We start from the raw sequence: 21,433 nt of genomic DNA on the forward strand, positions 1-21,433 counted from the left end.
TGCTGCTGGGGCCTGGCCTCCTGAAAAGCTGTTTTCTTCCCACCTTATCCCTGCCCTCAGAGCTCCAGTCTTTCCTCCTGCCTAAGGGTTGCCAGGTTAGAGCAAGGCCACTGGGGGAGAAGGGACATGGGCAATTGGAAAACCGGTTCCCACTGGAGAGCAGGAGATCCCCTTAGGAAACACAGCTAGCCCTGGCCCATGGGCTGCCTGGTACTGAGTTTCAGCCATTAGCACCAGGCATTTCAGAGAAAAGTAAAGGAATTTACATCAAGTGAAATTTCTACCTGCAGCCATCACTCTAAGACCAGTTAAAATCATAGCCTAGAAACATAACCTAAATTCTGTCAGCTAGACTGCAAGCCAGGAAAGGACCATTTGCTGTGGCTGAAACAGATTCATAAATGACTTCAGTTCTTGAGTCAGTGAGAGCCACATACCCTGATTTCTTGAAGACAGTTTTCTTCCTTGTTTGAGGATCTGGATGGGATTCCCTTTCCTTGAGTATGGTTCAGATCTTGGCAAAATGGTACATTATTTTTTCAACCTGCAGCTCAAAAGCAGCTGAAAAAAAGTTTCAAATCCTAATTATTGATGACTTTGAACAGCACACAGACAGATTATTTGGGTTCTATCTGTGTCCCTCCAAAGAGCACAGGTATTACAAATAGAAACAGGAAAAATTTTATTGTTAATAGTGAAATATCTAATATTGAAAGATGTGTTTTTAATAATATCTTTTGTCCAAAAAGTTACAGAAAAGGATACAGCTGTTTTGTGAATTTCTATTAGATTAGTCTTTTGCCAGTTTTAATGGTCTAAGTGCTTCGAACATGAAATGTTCTGATTTTTCAGCTTAAACGAGGTCTTCATCTCAAAATTAATTTGAGACAGAAAAAGGTAAAGCCACCTTAAAATAAAGAAAAATATTTTGGGCAAAACACAACTCTACATTTGGCCTAAGATAAAAAACTCTATTAAGCTAAAAGCGTTTTTTGTTTTGCATTAGAGGTGTCAATCTTGTAAACAAACTGAAAGTCAGTTATATATGCAGCATTGTAGCACTAATCACAAAGAACTGGCTCAAGAACAGAAACAATGCAAGAATTAAATGTTGATGTCTTGTCAACTAAAACTAAGACCTAAACGGTATTCATTTATATGACATGATTTGTCTGACATTAACTGACAAACAAAAGCAAAAGGAAATTAATGCATGACTGTATTGAGGCTTCAGGCCGTTTTAGTCTCAGTGGCTTAATTTGAATATTATTTAAATGCAAACATAATTTTATATTTCAGTTTGGGTTTGGTTTTGTTTTTTTTCCCTCCCCTTGTCAGGTGAGGATCTTTTAGACTACTAACTTGTTTTAGTTACGATTCAACTATTTTGACATATTTGATGTCTAGCACATCCTACTATTTTAATGTCTTGAGGTATTGGATAAATAACTGCAACTGAATATATATATATATATATGATTTGTTGATGGTGAAGTCCTGTGTGGTATTGACCCCAAAATACTTGTAATGCTGTGTCATTGTAGTATATTCGTTTTTCACCTCTGAAATATTCCTGAGCTCCCCCCGTGAGAGGGAAGTATATGCTGGTATTGTTCATGTTGTTCTTTCTTTTCTATTCATATAGAACTTCAAGCTTTCACTCCTGAACTTTTCACCATTTACTAAAACCAAACAAACAGAATAAAGAATCATAGAATCAAATCAAAGCATGGCCTACCCATCAAAATCCTAGACCTACAAAAATCAAAGTGAGGGGGGACCCAGGAAAGGAAAACATACAGTAAGTTTTGTGTTAAAGCAAGTTATGATTGCAGAAGGATTATCTAATAGCCTTGTAAAACAAAGCAAATCAATGTATGCTGCTATAAACTGATGTCACAGTGCAGCTCTGTGAGAGAGGGAGAGAGAGAAACATACAAAGGCAAAAGAGGAATCTCATGATTGTAGTTTTTAATAGGTTCATTGAAACACATTATAAAATTGGCTTCTCTCAGCAGGAGAGAGACAGATAAAAATGGACTCCATTTGAAGTGCAAACAACAAACAGACACAGAGAGTTGTAAAACATAAAGCATCCTCCTCATAAAGATCCCACTTTTTCTCAGTTCCAAGTGTTTGCAACTGTCTCTCCCTGTGAAATCTTAATTAAACCAATATATTTCTCATCTAAGTAATTTGAAGATGTATGTAGTTTGATAAAAAGGTTAATTAGCTCTATTCTTTAAAAAATTTAAAAGGTACCATTTTGATCTTCTGCTTGAAATTCATGCCTGTCCTTGCATTAAAAGAAAATATCCCTGTATCTGTACTGTAGTAGCTGGCATAAGTGGGTCTGTGGGGAGGGGGCTCAGATGGAAAACAAACACATTTTATGAATTTTAATATTTTTACCTTTTGTTCTCATAAAGCGTATTATAGATTGTCTCCCTTCTTGAGGCTGGGTGTTTGTCAGGGCTTGGAATCAAATTGATACATGATGAAGGCGGACCTTTCTCTGATGACTCAGCTCAGAATTGCACAGAAATCTACCCAGCCTGATGCTAACTAATAAAAGGAAAGGAGGAGAACAGGAACATCTCATTGAGCTGTGAAATAACAATTCACAAGCATAATCTAAATCACTTGGAGGCTGCATTCCCTTTTTATGCTATTACTGCATTGACTAAAATGCACCTTGTATTGAGTATACAAGTTGTGAAAGGTGACATATCCAAGGAGATCAGTCTAGGAACACTGTTGTTACAGTTTAGCAGAGGAGTTCACAGACAAATGGAAGCTCTTAATTCCTTCATCTCTGTGCTTGTTTCACCTCTGTTCTATTGTTTAGAGCCCTTCAACAAACGTGTAAACACAAGGGTTGCAGTAGATTGACATGAGACATTTCCTTCCCTTCTCCCTAGCTGCAGATACTGGCCTTTTCTTGTAACGTAACTTTCACTGGATCTGACATTTTCATTTGGATCTCATTATAGGTGTGATCACAGCAGCACCATAAGTCAGCTGAAACTGTGGTTTAATAGTTGAAAGTGTTAGGTTATGTTTAAACAATCTTACTGGAAAAAAATTTATCCATTTTTTCTTTTACTTGCTAGTGCTCTATGTGTTCTTGGTAGACTTTGCATTGTGAAACACTTAAATATGGTGTTTTCAATGTGTAAGTGTCAAAGCACTTAACTATTGTGGCAGCTATTATTGAGTAGAAGCATGCAACTTTCCTTCTAGTTTGGTGTCAAACTGTAGTCCTGCTAAAAAGAGAGGCTACTCTTATTCTCTGCATTTTTCCTTTGGGTCTTTCATGGTTGCTGTATTTTTGGTTAAGGACAGCTGAATGGGACCAAAAAGTTATTGCAGAAAGCAGTCTCTTCTATCTTCCTGTTCATTAATTTTGCTACCATGGAATCCCAATGTTGGCTGTCTTACACAGATGAAAAATAGAAAATTAAATTATTTCTGTCTTTGTTTCTCTCTCCAGAATTTTAAGTGTATGATATCGCAGAATCATTTGGGTTGGAAACAGTGTTTAAGATCATCAAGTCCAACCATTAACCTAGCACTGCCAAATCCACCACTAAACCATGTCTCTAGAGTGGCACATCTACACATCTTTTAAATACCTCCAGGGATGGCAAATTAACCACTTTCCTGAGCAGTCTGTTCCAATGCTTGATAGCTTTTTCAGTGTAGAAGTTTTTTCCTAATACCCAATTTAAACCCCACTTCATGCAACTTGAGGCCATTTCCTTTTGTTCTATTGCTTGCTACTTGGGAGAAGAGACAAACACCCACCGCGCTACAACCTCCTTGCTAGTAGTTGTAAGGCCTCCCCTCCGCCTCCTTTTCTCCAGGCTAAATAACCCCAGTTCCCTGAGTTGCCCCTCATAAGACCTGTGCTCTAGGCCCTTTGTCAGCTTCACTGGTCCTTCTTTGGACATACTCTGGCACCTCGGTGTCTTTCCTACAGTGAGGGGCCCAAACTGAACACAGTATTCAAGGTGCTGCCTCACCAGTGTTGAGTACAGGCGGGCAATCACTTCCTTAGTCCTGCTGGCCACACTTCTGATAGAAGCCAGGATGTTGTTTGCCATCTTGGCCATCTGGGCACATACTCATCTGCCTTTTGACCAACAAGCCCAGGTCTTTTGTTGCCAGGCAGCTTTCCAGCCACTCTTCCCCAAGGCTGTGGCATTGCATGGAGCAAATGCAGGACCCAGCACTTGTCCTTGTTGAACCTCATACAGTTGGCATTTGCCATTGATCTAACTTGTCCAGATCACTCTGTGGAGCCTTCCTTCTCTCAAGCAGATCAACACTCCCACCCACCTGAGAGTTATCTGCAAGCTTACTGAGGGTGCACTTGATCCCCTCATCTAGATCACTAATATATTAAATAGACTGGCCTCAATATTGAGCCCTGGGGAACACCACTCATATACTATATTATCCTAGATTAATGAAGGGAATTGCACCAGAGAAGGCAGTTAGAATCTATGTGTACAACTTCCTAGTTATATGAGTACTAATATGAGAGTAGGGTAATTAAGGTAGCTGCTTGGTGCAATGATAGTCCAGACAAATTAAGTTTCTAAGCAGCCCCTCAGGCGTTTATCAGTTAGGAAGCAAGTGCTGAAGCAGTTTCAGCCAGCAGCTTTGCTCATCCTGCAGTTCTGAGAGATGCCACTGGTAGAAACAAGTTGTTTTTGGATTTTGATTTTCCAAGAAATCATACTAAAGATGCCATAAAATGCACTTTAGAGCCCTGCAACTAAGGCAAAATGTTCACCTGGCCCAGTGTCCTCTAGTGGAGGGTAACAGTGATATCTGTTTATAAGGAAATGGTTGTAAAAAAACAAAGTGAGCCTCATCTTTACATTCGTTCCAGGAACTGTTTGCTGCAACAACCTAGGGACTTGTTGAGCTAGAGATTATATTTGAGCAATTATATTTAAGAGCCACTTGTTTTATGTACGTTTGTCTGTTTATGCTTTTGCCCTTCACTACACTCTATGGCAATAAATGCCACAATTTACTTAATGCACAGTATGGAAGAATACTTCCTTCTTTTTGTCTAAAACTACTATGTGATAATTTAGATAATGCAAGTTTATTCCTTTCGGAGAGGTTGAGTTATGCTAACTTAATGGCTTCAAGTAGGTAGTCCAATGAAGTTTATACTTAAAGACAAGACTCAGTGTTTATCACATCTTTACCAATGGCATTTAAGTAACTTTTTTTATTTCATAATTAATCAAATTGTTTGAGAAACTTTGTAGTTTAGGGAGGTTGTAACAGCATATAAAAGCTGTTACCTTGATTCTCAGCATAATCTCCAGACATTGTTTTTAGCTCTAAACCTGCAAGAAATTCTTGATTATTACAATCTAACATCTTTATAGTGCAAAGAAATGAAATTGTATGAAGATAGGCTGAGAAAGTTGGGGCTGTTCAGCCTGGGGAAGAGAAGGCTGTGTGGAGACCTCATAGCAGCCTTCCAGTATCTGAAGGGGGGCTACAAGGATGCCCGTATGATAGCTGGTATCCACTAGATAGAGGAATCGTGTTTTTTAGGCAGTAACCTGGCATGTTATATGAGAATCCAGATTCTGTATAGTACTTTTTATGAGGAAAAGAAGGAAGCACAAGCAGAGCACCATAATTTTAATTGAAAAAGAAATTTAAATGAAGTATCCTGAAACAATTATCAGAAAGTCAAAGGCAGAGAAACAATCTTCCCTCCCCCTTCTTCACTGAAAATACAGCACTCTCAATTAGAACTGGGATTATTTACATAGGACACAGAACTGTTCATCAAGTCAATTTGCATTCTGGGGAACAAATAGATGGATTACGGATAAAACTTGTTCCTGCTGTAGTGATCCATGAAATTGCAGTTAATTTTGCAGAAATGGGCCATTATATTTTTAAGTAGAAGTGAGAGAAAATGAGAAAGAGGAGGTAAACTGCTAGGAACTGAACTTCAAATACAAGATTAAATTATTAGTAAGAACGTAGCGCTGCTGGGAACAGCATGAGCTGCTTGATGAAGCCACTGACCTGTTGACTTTCAGAGAAAACCAAGTATCCACCTTGCCGTAGTAAATTAGATAAATTATTGGTACTGATGGGTCTGTCACATTGCACATTCATGTCCCCAAGTGATGTATGTGAAAGTGAATTCCTGCTGATATGAGCTTCATGCAGCTCTTGCTGGCTCTGAGGTGCCAACAGCATGCATCTGTTCTGTGCAGTGAAATGATCACATTCTGATGCTTCTGTAGTACAGCTGTGCATAATGATTTTGCTTGATTTTATACTGATAGATGAGATAAACTCAAGACTGTTTAATGATTGCACAAAAATCTGGGGACTATGAGATGAAACCAAGGAGAACTTTAACTAAACCATGAGAATTTGCATTTCAATGCTCTTTTTCTTTTCCTCTTTCAGTAAAAGGTGGCATGTGCTTCCACCTCGTCCGTGTTTAACTTGAAAGTAGTATGTGGTTTAATGTGGTTTCAGAACAAGTCAGGAAAACCAACTAACATTTGGTCACTCAGTTCTGAGAGGTTTGTCACTGTCTCAGCTAGATATGGCCTTTCACCTGAGTTTTGATAGCATAAAGTCTTATTCCCATTTGAGAAGGAAAATACCTCAACTTCAAAGGCCCTCTGAAATGCAATTTGAATGCCCTGTACCCATCAATGACCAGAAGTAATCACCTGAACTACCAACTGCAACTACAGTTAATTTGCCCATCAGGTCAGTCTGTTCAGGACACCCCAGACCAGAATTTATTAATATGATATTACAGAGAGACTAAGGGCCTTGTCAGATTCAGTGCTTCAAAACCTTAACAGCAATAGAAACAAGGAATAAAAAAGTAACACACAGAGAAAGGGATCTTAATACGATTTTTTAGGTTTATAATTCTAAGAGAAGAGGAAGCCAGAGGTCTTTCAGTGTCTGCAACCTGTCTCTTGAGGCATTCTGTAGCATATGTTAATGTGTCTGCTCAGCATGCCAAAACCAGTTAAAAATTTGCCTTATCTTCCCTTTCCTATAGTTCTTGACAGCATAAGAAGTAGAAATATTACAAACAAGCATCAAGATAATTAAAACATAACTAGATTTTGTATTGCCCATATTATTCTGTCCTCTAAGAGGATTACACATCAACGGCTGTTCACCAGCACTGTATTTCTCTTAGCTCCTACCAGAATTTCCTGGTTCAGACAAACTACAACCTAAACAGCTGAAACTTAAATTTTAAGAATATATGCACTAAAAACTTTAGTTGATTAAAAATGAAAATGCTTTCCATGCTAAAAAAATGCTATTTGTCAAAAATAAATGTTAAAAATCCATACAATGCAAAAAGTAAAATCTATAGGTCAGTAGTTTTGGAAAAGGGGGAAAATGGAAGCAATAAAGTAATTTGCTGTATTAGTACTCTCTGGTGTAGTCACAAAAAGGGTTACATTGTGGGTGTTTAAATCTAGCAGACATTTCTCTGGCTCAACCTGTTTGTGTGTTGGCTTAGTCACTGTTTGGTACAACTTGGTTTGACCAAAAGATTTAATTCAAAACTGGAACAGCAGGGTCTATTGATGGTTAGTCTTAAAATAGCTTGACAGAAAGTACATTGGGATTCCACAATGAGGAAAACAAAGAATTGCTTTGGGTCAAGACCAAGGTGTCTATGCAGAACTAGGAAGAGAACATCAGTAAGGGAATAACAAATCAGTTTAATACACTCTTGTTCAAACTGTGTAATAACATTGGGACTGAAAAGTACAGAGGTCAGTACTAGGAGAACAGGCATGCTATAGAAACTGTAGATTAAGTACCCTAAAAAGGTGGGTAGAGATCAATAGAGTGGTTATGATAGATTTGTAACACAGCTTGCTTTATACTTCATCCTAGCTACAGATGTCTTGCATAGTTTAGAGACTACCATTATTCATATAAACTATATAGGATATATAGGTAAAAGGAGAAATTAATGCTTTCGGTTTAGGCAAGACTCAGAGAAAAGTCCTCCACTTTCCAGGTGGATCACTACATTCAGAATAAAATGTCAGATGATATTCACTGTGAAATAACATGGGAATAAGATGACTGTGTTCTACCATTAACTAAATCATTATGGCTCTGTGCCACAAAACAGAGAAATTGCCCACTGGTAGTACTTTTTCAGTTATTTTTGTACAGCTTTTACATATATCAGATATTACAGAGGTCTAAAAAACATGAGTAAATAATTCTACATAACATTTACACTATAAAATGAAAGGAGGGGAAATGTGTGAATAATTGATATTGCTAGGCGTTAATTTTGTTACAGCATTCAGAAAAAATTCTGTAAATCTCATTTGAACTGAAGTCACAGTAGGAAACTTCACCAGAGAAGCTAGTGCTTAATAGTAGAAAAAAATCTTCTCAGAATTTCTGGCTTGTTTTTCTAAGACGTAAATGCCAGATACTGAATACAAAGTTACAGGACATGGCTATTCAAGTTGGCATACCGTCCAAACCAACCAAAGTCACTGTGTACAGCATTTAGTCTGTTGTTGCACCTTTCATCCTGACCTATCAGTCCTAAACACTTTTGCATTGTAGATGGAGTCAGTATAACATAACAGACATAATGCTATCTAGTTTCACCAAGAGAAAAAAAGAAGTGCTGTGATTTTTGGACAGGGTGACAACAAATCTTGTGTGATGTGACAAAGTAATTTCAAACAGACAGAAGATTACATCTGTTTTTATCGGTGGGGGTGTATGGTCTACTTGCTGCAGCTATTGTGAAGAAAAAGTATATGAAATCCTTGCTAGGCCTTCCTCTGCAATAACATCTAAAATTTATCTGTGTAACAAATCCAGGTGCAGGATAGCAGGAGGCAACTCCATGTTTATGTCAGCTGTACTGTTCTAAAAAACAGTTGGCAGCCATGCCGTGTTTAGGCGTTGTGAGGTCTTCAAACAGGGCTTTAACATTTTAATGGTTCCATACCATATGCACTGTGATATCCAGTCACCATGGGAGTAGAGTTTAATGTTTCAGCAGAGCCAGGCACTATAATCTGCAGCTTTTCTGCTTTCTACCTCCCAGGCTTGCTTTCTCCTCACCAGACAGGAGCCGTAGCCTTCTCTCCCTTCCAGGAAACTTAAACATTTTTAAACAAATAGTTTCATCTGATCTGTTTCTAAAATATTTGGAACACCATGTAGCACCTAACAGAAGAAACTTCAGAAATGAATTTTCTATGTGAGATTAAATCATCCTAATATAAAAAAAATTCCTAACAGCATTTCAGTAATTCCATATTGCAATATAAAGCTTAAAAGAGACTTGCATAGGAATCACCAGAATCTTTTATATGATTTTCTCCCCTACACTAAATTCTGTTTATAGTTAAGTGGGGAAAATTAATAATCATGCCGAAACTAAAAAACTGAAAAGTCAAGGTGCCTCCAGTGTGTGCTACACAATGTCTTAAACAAAATGTGTCCCTTACTCGTAGCCTTTTAATTTTTCTTTTCAAAGCAAACAGATGCTGAAAGATACACCTAATCTAAACTCTTCATAACACAGCAAAGGAAGATTTGGGGGTTTTGTTTTGTTTGGGGTTGGTTTTTTTCTTCTTTTTTTTTCTCTTTCCATTATGATTCCTACAACTATGTGCAATAATCCAGTTATATTCAGATTTCCAAAGGGAATCATCCATTCCTTCCTCTCAGGTTCAGCTATGTACTCCAGCTATGTACTCCAGCAGAGGAATTTGTATTATGTAAACCCAGTGGAGACCCTAGTAACTTTTAGAAGCATGAACTGTTTTTTTCCAGTGTAGCTCCCTTAATCTCATGGTTGAAGCTCTAGGGAAAAGTGGGCAGGAAACCATGCTAGGGAAAACAGGAGAAAGGAAGCTGTGATATTGTCCACTTCAACAACTGCCAACAATTGGATGCATTTATGTGTAGTACAAAATCATACCCGTTTACACAGTTCTGGCAATGATGAGGTACTTGAAAGCATATGCAAATTGCTCTGCATTCGCCTCCACTCTAAGAACATCCTACATTGCCAGGACTATGTGGAAAACCGCAGTGCAAATAAGAAGTAGACCAAATACATGCACAAGTTACCTGTAGCTAGCTTTGATCAACTGTGTCTGTAGAAAATGCGCTGGGTAAGGGTAATTTTATTCTATTTAGTGAGAAGTTCTAGAAGGCAGTGAATTTAAACCTTTTGATCAGCGGAGCCCTAAAGATTGTACAGTTTAGTTGCAGTCCGTCCTGGGTTCAGCAGTAGCAGTCATTTTTTCCCCTTCTTAGTAGCTGGTGCAGCACTGTGTTTTTGACTTTTGGCCTGGGAACACAGCTGATAACGCTCAAATGTTTGGTCTGGCCAAGAACTTTTCTGAGCCTCATGCTCTGCCAGGGAGGAGAGGAATCCAGGAGGAAGCAGAAACAGGACACCTGACCCAAACTGGCCGAAGAAGTATTCCATACCACAGCACGTCATGCCCAGGATGTAACTGAGAGTTTACCTGGAAGGGCTACTGCGCTGTGGGGTTGGACGAGATACCGGTCAGTGCTTGGTCGGGCTGGGGGGGCGAGTTACCAGTCGGCAGGTGGTGAGGTGTTGTATTCTCTTCCCTTGTTATTTCCCTTGTCATTATTATTGGTGGTAGCAGTAGTGATTTGTGTTACCCCTTAGTTACCGGACTGTTCTTATCTCAACCCATAGGAGTTACATTCTTTCCAGTTCTCCTCTCTGTCCCTCTGGGAGTAGGGGGAGGGCAAGAAGGGGGGGAGTGAGTGAATGAGCTGCCTGACTGGTTTTAAACCACAAGACAGTCTTTTGTACACAAAAAGTAAGCATAATGATGGTAGTCTTAACTTTTCCAAGCTCTCAGATCTGTTAGAAGAAGATGATGCAATTGGTAGATGTACCTTGAAAATTTGGATGGAGGCCTGAGAACCCTCCATTACGCTTAAGTTAATATAGCTAATAAAAGTTGCATTAGCTTTCTTCAATATTCTGTAGCAGTTACAATATGAATGTGCAAGACCTAGCATAAAAATCTCACTTAACCAGATTGAATGTGGTTATAAAGTCATTCTCAGTGGCAGTAACAGAGATAATGAAATGTGCTCAGATAATAGTGCATGATAACTGTCCCCTTAGGAGCTAGGCAAAAAAACCTGTGGTCAGCTCACCCAGCAACCATCCCAATGAGTAAAGTTTTAAAAGAGAGAATGCATTTAGTTATACAATCTTAACAATGTATGGTTAAAAGCTGAAGGAAAACACAAAGTGTGAAAACTTTATTTAAATAACATTATTTTTGTTGTTCTTTGTTTTTAAATATTAGACATTCCAGTTTAAACTCCCCATGAGCAATAAAGACAACATTTTTTCCTTTTATAAGTCAGCTGTATCTGTATTTTATCAATTTAAAAGGCTTTAACTTTCTGTAATGTAGGTGTTCCCATCTTCACTGGCAAACAAGTCTGCTAACTTTTCATAAGATGACCACATGTGGACAAAGCTCAAAAGACAGCCTCAGATTTTATTGTAAGTTTCCTGGCTTTTCAGCTGACCCACCACCTGAGATGCCCAGCAAGGGTTAGCTGGAAATACAGTATCCTATATGCCTTCAACTAAATTCCAAGAATAAAGGTAGATTTTCTCCACCATAACCAGAAATGATATAGCCCTCTCCATCTGTTTAGGTAGGGGGTGTCTCTCATCAGCTTCTCTCCTTTTGCCATGAATTATACCAGCAGTCCTCCCTTACTGCTTTCTTACCCTGATAAAAGATTGGATAGTTTTGTGGCTGAGTCACACCACTAGATACAGGCTTACATTATTATTTCTGTCACAGATTTCCTGTGCAGTCTTGGACAAATAATCTCTTTATTCCTCCAATGGTAAAACGAGGCTAACACATCTCAGACTCATAAGGACATTCTGAAGATCAGTTGATTAGTCTTTGTGAGATACCCTGATATTAGGGAACAGATGCTTCAAAAAAGCCAGTAAATATACAGCGATCTTTGATTTCTGGTCTTCCACAGCTTTTTTTAAAAAAAGCTTTCCACTTAATAAATCCCAGCTGGATGACTGTTCCTTTTTTACTCAGCAGCTCTCATATTAGTTTTCTAAGGTGAAGCCAATTTTCTTCCCTTCTCGTTTTTGGAGCTCTTTACCCTTTGCTGATTTAGTATAACATATCCTTTCCAAACATTTATTTGCTGCTTTATATCCTCACATTCCCAAGTGCCTTATAAATGCATGCATGTAAAAAGCTTCAAACAAAGAAATAAGACTGCTGCAGGGGTACCACAGAGCAGACAGATAAACAAGCTATTAAATAGTTAGCTGTATCGTCCCTTCATGATCATATCTAAACACCCACCATGGGAGATCTGAGAGAAATACCGTATATTCTATAGAAAGTGCAGGGAAGAGCTTTTAGTTATGTATAATGTAATATGATTAAGACACTAAAATTAACCTCCTGTTCTTTTAAATATACTTTAGGATAATAACCACTCCAAGTAATAAGGATTTTGGGGTTTATATCTTGTCCGTAGCTAGTTGCAAGGTCAGCAGCTTTTATGGATATTGGTATAATAGAAACTCAGAGAAGTATGCTGTATACTAAGTTTTCATGACCCATTTCAACAAAGATCTTGGTGACTCATAGCTGAGAACTAAGAAGGCATGGTCCTAATAGTCTAAGTGAAATATGGAGGTAAGAATCCAAAGTGGGTGAACATACAACCCATGTCAATTTAGAGAATGTTCTACACTGCTGTACACCTTTCTCCTGAGCTGGATTCTGCAATGAAGGAGATATAAGGGCTTGCTGCCTTCTCTAGGAAAGACACTGTGATTCAGGACATTGCCTATATAGGAAAAACTATCAAAAGCTTTCATACAGCGTAATTTGAAGTAGCCAACTAAAGAACACACAATAAATAACAGCATTATCTTTTCATTTTCCCTTTGCATTTTTTCACATTTGTCTTAAGAATAAAGATTTCCCTTAGGAAATCTCAATCCTAAAAATTAGTTTTTCAGCTACTCTACTCTCCTGTTTTGCTCCATGTGTTATGGGGCATGTCTGACAATGTCACAATAATGTTCCTTTTAAAGTAGTAAGTAGAAATGAGGGAGGAGATGCTGATCCTTGTTTGCTGGGTGTTTGCTCATCTGTATAATTTTCACATAAATGAGCAAATCTACCCAGCTTCTTATATTCACGTCTGCCCTGCTAAAAAAGGAAGCATGTTTCAGACAACTGGGGATATAAACACAGAAGGCAGCAGGTGAGAACAGGAGGGCTATGCCTAGCTGTGAATCTGTCTGGTTTTGTCAATTATCATAAAGAGTTATAAAATCTGTTAGTATTCAACTCCAGGCATTGGCAGTTGGCATTGCAGTTAATGGACTGAATGATGCCTCATAGGCATTTTTCTACCTGATTAACTCCAGGAAATTTAACACCTGTGTAAAAAGTATTACCACACCCCCCCCCCCCCCCCCAGTAATTAAAAAAAAAATCTCAGCAGAATATTTTTCTGAGAGAGCATCCATGTCACATCAAAATCAGCTTTTCCAGCATGCAGGCAAGCAGCAGTAGCCCAAGAAAGACAAGTTCTTTGAAAATGTGAAATCACCAGAGACCTATTTTATAGATAACAGTGATGTATTTAGAGGGGAAGAGTTGATGGATATCTAACAGATTTATTTTTAGTCATCATTCTGTTCCCCCACCTTCAAAGTAAATAAGCTGGTGTTAGCAGTCAAATACTCCAAATGAGGATGTTACCTCAGTGGCAGAATTGTGGGACCCAATCAACTGAAATGAAGATAGTGATTTTATCTGTCATCTTTTCCCTCTGGTATAAATGCAGTAAGAACTTGGACTTGACAATGTCTTGCTGAGTGTCTACCAAATTCCCAAATACAAGGGGCCATGGTAGTTTCTTGCCTGGCTTCCGCTAACAAACATCTGTTGCAACAAGTGTACAAACTGCCATTTAAAAATTACATTAGAGATAAAACTGCACAGTTTGAGCATTAAAGCTTTCCTGGGTCCTCTGCAGATCTGCTGGATATGCAAAGAATGGTATACAGCTTGGAATACTTCAGGACAGTTTTTACTGGGACACTGTGGTATCTTGGGGTACAGTAAATTTTATTTCACATTGCAAAACTGTGCTCTGAGATCCCACTGAGACACCTGTTTTGAATTGTGCCATGTACTCACTCACATTTAATACTGTCTTACATCATGGATAATCCTGTTTAAATCTCAGGTGCTTCCTAATATGAATAAAAATATGAAATAAAAATATTTGACTTAGCAACACAGCGGATTAGGCTTGTTGACTGAATTGGTCTGGCACCTGGCTACCACCCAGCAGAAATGAAGCTCCCCTAAAATGTTAATTGCTGTGTAATTTGCAGGACTATATCTATTAATAGTGGATACATAATAGTGTATATTTATAAACTTGTGTGGGTATTCCTGGGCAAAACCCCTTAATGCTACTTTGGATGCCTGGCCGCTAGTTTCTGCACAAAAAGACTATTTTAAAACTATTTAATTACTATCTGGTTATCAATGTCTTACATCTGTCAAGTGTAAGAACTATTTCACCTAGATAGTTAAAATATTAATGTTGGGAGTGGGTTTATACATAAATATACCATTCATATTACTCAAAAAAATTTCAAAGCATTGAAGAACCAGTCGTCTTCAAGGTAAGGCAGACATGGCTGTGCTCTTCCCTTAATATCAGAAATAGGGAAGGACACTGGTATGACCTATAATGAAACTGGCAAACTGAAGAAAAAAAAAATCTATGAAATAATCAAGCAGCTACTCTTTCCTTAGAATTTACAGCAGAGAATACAGACCATGGCTGGATCTGAATTCAGCTGCTGGGTAAACGAGATTTTCAGCAATTGAATTGCAGAGCAGCAGGAGAACAGAGAAATAAAAAAGAAGAAAATTCAAACCCAAAAGACTTTATCTGTCCTCAGAGAAGCATTTTTAAAACAAGTTGTAACCAGTTATAACTCTACAGTGTATGACTGTGAGGACATATTCTCCAGCCAAGGCAACTAATTCTTTGTGCACTCAGGAGGGGAGAAATATGCCCCCAAATATTTCATGATATCTTACAAGGAAATGGAGGCTTAGCTTTATTCCTACCTGCCTGTGATGATCATTTCAGTGGGTTCTGTGAAGTCCTGCTGTAACTGACTTACCACCTTCTTGAACACAAATAATTTCCCATAAATTGTGCCCCCTGCTTTTCAAAGAGTTTAGGAAATGATTTTTTTTTGTTTGTTTTAAAAACATTATTGTATAATGGCAATATTCCACCATATTCTTGCCAAGTTTCTTACTAATGTCAGCAGCATCCACCACAATCCAGCTCGTCCCTCTGCTCAGCAAGCTGCCTTCTCAGTGAATAATGAAACTTGGCATGGATAAAGAGCAAATCTTATTAGCGATGTCCACATGTGTTGTGCAAGGGCTTGTGTGTGATCTACAGATGCTGAAGGAAGACGTGCAGTCTGATTGCAGAAGGGTGTTTTGTAAAGAATTCATTTCTATGGTTGCTCAGTCAGCACAGACAGAGCTTGCACATCTGTTTTTTAAAATGGTTTGAGATAATATCTGCTTCAGTCCTTTCTGATTTCCATGCATAGCCTATAGGAATTTAGGAAGGCAGGGCTTCCTTTTCTGTACTTTTTTATTCTTTGTAATACTAATACTTAGCGTTTAGAAAGCACTTTACTGTTTCAACTTACTAGGTAATTAAATATCACTGTAAGGTACTAACGCCCCTAAAAAGATAACAGTTATTCAGGCATAGCACTGCACAATGATATCTGATAATTTGCACTTCTGTTCTAAAAATAATGAGCTGCTGTGATTTCTCGCAATAGGGTAGCAGCAGGGAAACACTGACTTTTTAACAGCAATGACATTAGCAGTGCTCTCTCATGTTAGGGGCCCTAATTCTTATTGGTGGGAGCACTAGTGTAAGGCAACGTAAAGAGGTTTTCAGGTGTTTGAATATTACCAGGTAGTTTCATTTCCAGTTTTGCATACTGTGCCATGTTCCCCAGTTGCCTGAATGTCAGAACACTCCTGAGCTCTAGCTGGAACCAAATCCAGAAGTTCTCCATGTAAGGAAGCCTGAACACACTACAGATGGGATGGTGGACCATGCCTAGAGCAGCCTGTTCTAATGTGTCCCGACAGTCGTTCCTGGTATGGCTCAGAGCATGCATGAAATGCTGTCAGCAACAATCTAAAAACATAGTGCTGGCAAACTATGCATCAGTCTTAACATCGTATGGTCATCTGTGACAGAATCATAAAATGGTTGGAAAAGGAGGCTACCTCTGCAGACCATCTGGTCCAAATCTATGCTCAGGCAGGGCCACCTCTACAGCCCAGGACTATGTCCATACCACTTTTGAATATCTCCAATGTGGGAGACTCCACAACAACTCTGGGCAGCCTGTACCAATGTTCAGTCACCCTCACAGTAAAAAGGTGTTTCTTGATGTTCAGATGAAGCCTCCCATATTTCCTCTTGTGCACGTTGCTTCTGGTCCTGTCAGTTAAAGGGAATGGAATAGTCTGCAGTGAGCTAAGTAGATGGAAGCTGATCCACGTATTTCATTCCTGTTTCCAACTGAAGCGCGTAGCACAGGACTATGCATCAAAAAGCTTTGGTTCATTTCAGGGAAAGAAAGATGCAATTCTTGCAGCTCATGCTGAAATGTCCTCAGCACTGTCAGCCACTCCTGAATGGAGGATTTAGCACTGAACATGTCTTTAATTCCAAAGGTGCAAGGTATTAGGTTCAGTCAACTTGACAAGATTTTTTTTTCCAAAATTTAGCCTTCAAACCCACAAATCTCAGCAGAAGTATCACACAAATCTTTAAAACTAGGCAGTAGCTAAGACCTGCTATTTTTAACTTTCTTTTAACCTTTGCTGAGCTGCTGTTTGTTAAATGGCTGCTACAGCTAATTTATTGCCCTTCCCAGCATTACCAATTACTACCTACCTAAGGACTATGCAAACACATACAGCTCCTGTCTCTACTCTGTCACTGTCCCACAAGCAACTGGGCAGTGCCCGCAGCCATTGAGAATGGGAGCTCCACACCCCCAGTTCTCTGTCTTAATTCAAAATAAATTTTCTGATTCATGTGCCTGTTGACCAGGTGGTTTTTGTTTGGTGGGTGTTTTGTGGGTTTGTTTGTTTTTTTTTCTTTTTCCTTTTTTTTTCTTCCACCTCCTTTGGGAAACCTTTTGGGGCTTTTCCTTTTGCATAAAGATTGCATAAGCCTCAATGGGCTTCCCTCAATGGGAAGCTGGGCTAAAAGAATTCAAACTTTAGTAAGTACCATATCTAAGATTACAGTCTGCAAACATTGATATGTAAACATTTTTGCTGCCTTTTTTGAGCAATGGAGCAAATGTGTATGATAAAGGAAAAAGCAGGTCCTTTAGAAGTGTAACTGAACCCAACTGGCTCCCTGCGAGCTTGTGAGAATCCTTTTCACATCTAGACTTCAAACCTGTGATGGGCTCTATATGATGCAGGAATGAACAAATTGTCAGTTCAGCATTGGAAGAGGCAGACACTCTGAGCATAGCAGAAAAGCTGAAGGACTGACTGATTTGTAGGAGCCAGCTTTTACACCTATAATAATTAATTTCATTGATGAAATGGCTGAGATCAGTTTCCCCTTACCAAAAAAAGTGGAAGGAAACCCGTCAAATGAAACAGAAGAAAATGCTCTCATTACAAGCCTACAACACCTAGACTGAAAAAATTTTGCTACTATCCTGGCAGGATGGCTGCTATCCTACCAGGAGCAGCTGAACCACTCCACTCAAGCAAAGTAAGATTTCTTAGAAGATGTGCATCATACTGTGAAGTTGCATGTGAGGACCTGTGCTCTGAAGGGTAAGGAACATACTGCCTGGCAGCCTGCTGAAGGAGTGCTAGTTAAATGGACCATGTCTTCTAAAATGATAAACTGAGCAGGAGCAGCAGCATGGGAACAAGTTTGTTCTACTGCCATATGTTAAGAAGCAAACCAGTTAAATGTAACATGATGAGCCACTGCTGGCAGGGAAACACATCTGAGAGTAACTCCTACCTCCTCAATATGCTGTGCTGCGGGGAGGAAAGCATGCTTTTTGTATGTGGAGACAAACCCAGGTTTGGGAGTGTTTCCAGCAGTGAAATGGCAGTATGGGGTGAGCTGAACAACCAGGTAAGTGCTGGGGCCCTGATGCAGGCAATAAGGCTGTGGCAAAGCCAGCACTGTTGGGCCATCACTGCCGCCAAGCCCATGGCCTCAGACTTCCCACAAGCAGTGACACCTAGCCATGATCACAGCTTGCCATGAGAGCATGGGTAACCTTCAGAAAGAGCAAGGGGACAAACAGTGCATTTGGAGGGTTGCTAGGCCCTAAAGAGAGGCGAGGAGGAGACAGAAGCAAAGCTTTCCCCAGGCGCAGTGGTGATAACTGCATCAGCACAAGGAGAGAATCTTGCACACATGGGACCAGATTTATAACTCCCACCAAATGATGTAGCTCTGTTGAGATCAACACAGTGCTGCTTCACACCATATGAGGATCTCCCTGTTGGAATAAATAAGCCTTTAGAAAAACAGGCTCCAATTTAGTTTGCTGAGTCCTGCCCCAAATACAGACTTTTTTTGCACATCCTTCCCTCTCTGTCTGTGGAGCTGTGTGGTCATATGACTACTGAAGAGCACATGAGCTCTTAACAGTGGAAAAGCAAAGATGTAAAAGGAAAATTGAAAGTTACTATGACACAAAAAATAATATACTAAACCTGCCTGTTAAAGACAAACTGTAACTGTTATTTAAGCCACTTTATGTATTGTTCAGTTACATCACACCACCTTTTCCTCCCTTTCCCAAGCATGAGTGACAGTTCTTTATTTTGGAGTTTTATAAGACAAAACCAGAGGAAGGAAAATAGTTCTGCTGTGCTCAATATATGTATGCAAATAACCACAGCAGGAAATTATCATTAATAAAATCCAATTAGAAAGATATCTCCCAGATTATTCAGTGTTACTTCTCTTCTCATTTTTAATTTTTAGAAATCTAACCATCTTTTTTTCAAAAAGTTCACATAGACAGGACTTTTCCTGGAAGCAGCAGCTCCTACCTTGATCAAGACCAACATGTCTAGTTGAGTGAGGTCAAATGGTACCAAGGAAGATGAAGTCCAAATCTCCCTGAGATAAATCATTCACTACACATCAAGTATAGGAACAGGTACATGTGTTTACTGTCAAAATTCAGAGAATATAAGAATAGTATAAAATCAGACCAAAGGTTCCCCTAGTTCAGTATCCTCTGATAAACAATAGAAGAACATAAGTACTGTCTTGAAGCAGGATAAATTCTAGGTGGCCTTTTCCTGAAACAATCTTCTATCTTCAGGTCATGTGATAGCATGAAGGAACTGATGCCGAGGGTGTATGTGTAGCATCACGTTCAGTAGCCACAAATGTATTTATCCTTTTGAGTTTGCTCAATCTGGTTTTTAACCTGTTTCTGCTCTTGGCCTCCTCAAAACCCTGTGGTGCTGAGTTTCACAGTTATATGTTGTGGGGAAATGTGTAGCTTTTAGTTTGTATTAAAGCTAATTTATTACAGCTTATAAATTCACTGGGTGCCTATTAGTTCTTGTGCTGCAAGAAATAACAAATATTCACTTTATCTCTTCCACATCTTTTATAGATCTGCATAATATCTCCTGTTTTTTTTCCAAGCTAATGAAACCATTTAGTACTTTTTCCTGTATAAACCAATCTAGACCTTAAACCACACTTGCTCTCCTTCCAGATAATCTTTCTAGTTGTTTGCAGTTGTCAAGGTTGAAAATGCACCAGGAATTCTGACAGTACTACAATGATGATTTCTGTTTTGTTTTGTTCTTTTTTCAGATAACTTTTAACATTCCCTTTGCCTTTTTCACCTCTGTGCAATGCCGAACTGAAGTTTTCATACACATAAGATAACTGCAAGATCTCTTTTGCAAGCACCAATAGCTAATATAGAACCCTTCACAGAATGGCAAAGAACACTGAGAAGATAAAGATTCTTAGGGTCTGAAAGGAGCAAGGTTGTGACAAGTCTAGCAAAATCAGTGAAAACTAGTAATGTAGTAATTTTGCAGTAAGATGCATTGATTTCTTGTGAGTCACCTTCTTACATAGTCTTAGTTGCTATAGAGGACATTGAGATTTCCTGTGTTACGCACAACCATAAGGGAGTAGGTGAGCTCTGGATCTGGATCAGGTGGATCAGTCAAACATGGATCCAACTAAGTGATTTTGAATATGTGTTTAAGACTGCAGGGTCTAGAAGTAGAGATGGAAACTACGTCCTCATCGGTTTTAAAGGAGGGGACTTAGGAATTTGGGGGCAAAAGACCCGTTTTGATAGCAGGTATATAGTTTTGTATTGTAACATAGACCACTGGAGACTGATGTTCCATGACTGATTTGTGATCAGGCTAGAAGTTTTGAACAAAGGAAGAGGTGGAAGGTTAGAGAAAGAAAGAAATCATGGTGGGAAAGGAACTAGGTGATCTTAAGGTCCTTTCCAACCCTAACTATTCTATGATTCTATGATTCAAGAGAAGAGATTGTTACAAGAAATAACGCAGAGGAGGGACATTTTGGACAAATTGTTTACATGACATTGTGCCTTTAAATATGTGCATCATATAGGGTGCCTAATTAGCTATTCTTGCTTCTGTACCAAGAGTTAATTTTTTCTTGGTGTTTAATGCATAAAATGAAGTTTGAAGCGTACTTTATTGGAAAAGTGATATACAAGCAATGCAGCGCATGAGTGAGCAAAATCATAATGCTGCCTAAATTACCAACACCAAGCCATGAAATACACATTTTTTAATATCTGGGACATACTCACTGATTTAGCATAAAATCCCCCATTTCACCCCAGACAATGCAGGTCTCAGGAGATTAGTTGGGAGAGAGAAAAAAAACAACAAACCTCACATGCAAACCAAATTTTTCAGCTTAAACATTCAGTTTTGAAGCAAAGCATTTCATCCACACAGTGCCAGACCTCCAACATCACCCATGCAGATACTGAATTTTGAAGCAGATTAGCCCTTTTCTCTACTCTCTTGAAGATGCCTTTGCTTTCTTGCTGGAACCTTCAAAAGTAAATGGCTTGGAATCTCTCTGTTGATCAGGGCCAGCACTCAGTTTTTTTCTCTTGTAAATCTAGCACTCTCATTCACCTTTGTGCTTTGTGTAAATTCTAATATATCTC

General features: G+C 38.9%; 1 protein-coding gene and 1 long non-coding RNA gene across 3 annotated transcripts in view; one reads left to right on the forward strand and one right to left on the reverse strand.

The window, feature by feature from the left end:
- GRAP2 (GRB2 related adaptor protein 2) overlaps positions 1-21,433 on the reverse strand; it is a 110,845-nt gene that overhangs the window by 43,611 nt on the left and 45,801 nt on the right. The window lies entirely within an intron of this gene.
- On the forward strand, positions 1,529-20,504 carry LOC134164621 (uncharacterized). Its single transcript, XR_009965192.1, has 3 exons — positions 1,529-1,769; positions 19,255-19,396; positions 20,071-20,504. It is a non-coding gene; the product is annotated as an uncharacterized LOC134164621 (long non-coding RNA).

Source organism: Pezoporus occidentalis, unplaced genomic scaffold (genome assembly GCF_034315485.1).
Source record: "Pezoporus occidentalis ecotype Australia unplaced genomic scaffold, CSIRO_AGI_Poc_V1 ctg221, whole genome shotgun sequence".
Lineage (NCBI taxonomy): Eukaryota > Metazoa > Chordata > Aves > Psittaciformes > Psittacidae > Pezoporus > Pezoporus occidentalis.